We start from the raw sequence: 2,009 nt of genomic DNA, 5'->3' as shown, positions 1-2,009 counted from the left end.
CCTTTGGTTCAGTTGGTTTTGTGCGTAACTTTGGGCAGCCTGGTGCCTTCCAAAATCCAAGCCAATCTTTTCAGAACTTTGGGAGCTCCGCCCAGTCCGGGTGGAATCCCCAAGGTCCTCTTAGGCTTCCTTTTCTGGCAATGTTGAATTTTCCAGATCTCACAAAATTAACAAACGATCCAATCAAATACAATTCGGCATGCCCTCCGGTCCCAACCAAACTCCCTTCTGACATTCCGAAGCTCGAGGGGAAGGGCGGCGAAGACCCAGGCGACCATGTAACCACATTCCATTTGTGGTGTTCATCAAACTCCCTTATCGATGACTCGGTTAGGTTGAGACTCTTTCAACGCACCTTGACTGGTAATGCAGCCAAGTTCTATATAGAGTTTCCAGGGGGCAGCTTTACATCTTTCGCCGACTTAGCTAATACTTTCTTAAATCATTTCCAGTTGCCCATATGTTATGATGCTAGAACGGAACTTCTGGCCAATTTTCATCAGGATACGGCAACCCACATTTCTAATCATATTCAGGAATGGAGATGGGGAAAGAGGCTCATTAAAGCTGAAATCCCTCCGGAGTATCCTCTCGTATGATTTTTGAAATCTTTACGACCTAAAATCTCTAAGGATGTCTCCCTGTCCGGAGTCTATTCTAAGGAGAAAGCTATTTTTAGGGCCCAACAATTAGAATTTATTTATTCTCAGTCTGGGATTCTACAAAAAATCTTGCCTGATGCTCCCAAGACTAAGGTTGATATAGCCAAGTCAAAGCCAGGTCCCCATGCGGATGGTATCGTTGGATCGGTAGACACGAATGTGGTGAACCTGTTGACCCAATTGCAGCAGTTGTCTTTACAAATTGCTCCTAACAACGAGGTCACATCGTCTAACTCTTTGTCTTCCCAACCCTCTTTGGTTAATGTCGTCCAATCTGCCTACCCAAAAGGAAATCAAAATTCCAATGGGAAGAAGAAAGGACGAGGTAAGAAAAAGAGTCAAGATGGGAAGACTAAAGAAAATAAATCCAACAATAATGCTCGTGGTGGTAGAAATGAGTCTAAAAAGAAAGTCAAGTTTCTATGCAAGTTATGCAGTGGATACCATTTAAGTCATCTCTGCCCAAAGATTCAAGACGCTCAGCGCTTGTTAGGGCAGCCAGGGACTTCTAGTTCTCAAGCTGTGTTAACTAACCCTTTCCCCAAGGGCAACAACTGCTTGTTGGTGCGAATTCAAACCCTGGTACCTCTGTGGGGGGCAACCAGGAAGGGGAGAAATCATCAAATGTTTTCATGATGGGTTCTAATGTACATGTGGCCACTCAGTCGCATGATTACGGTGAAGCTGGAATATCTAAGGACAAAACTGCTCCCAGAAGTACTGACCTTCATATTGAGTGACCCCCTATCGATATTATACCACATATACTGTAAGGTTCTGCTAAATGCGTGACTATCAATCCAAATGCTAGGGCCGCCCAAAACTACTCCATAGTTGAGGGTTTGGCTCAGAGTTCATGTGCTATGTCTGCTTTAGAGGTTCTCCAGTCGTGTGCAACTCAACGAAGTGCTTTACCTTCAGCGATAGGGGCAGTGGCACCAAATAACTCTTTAGTGCTCACTTTCGACATGTTAAATGTCAAAAAGCGACTCCCTCATCACATGGCTTTTCAAATAAAGCCTACATACCGAAAAATTAACGTTGTTCGTACCATTATTGATGAAGGAACTTCCACGTGCGTCATGTCAATGTCATGTTGGAAGGCCATCGGATCGCCTTCGGCTGTTCCTTCACCTACCCTCCTGACTGCATTTGATGGGCATTCTCATAAGCCACATGGGATTATCCCGGCCTTTCCCATAAGTGTTGGGGGAAAAGTTGTTAATGTTGAAGTAGAAGTCATTGATGCTAACCTAGACTACAATCTCCTCTTAGGAAGGAACTGGGTATACGAAATGGACGCCATTGTTTCAACTCTATTTCGTGTTATTTGCTTTCCTCATGAAG

This window comes from Pinus tabuliformis, chromosome 1_1 (assembly GCF_031772625.1).
Source record: "Pinus tabuliformis cultivar Carrire ecotype Pingquan chromosome 1_1, CPIR1, whole genome shotgun sequence".
NCBI lineage: Eukaryota > Viridiplantae > Streptophyta > Pinopsida > Pinales > Pinaceae > Pinus > Pinus tabuliformis.
The sequence above is the reverse complement of the archived record's forward strand: the minus strand, read 5'-3'. Positions refer to the sequence as shown.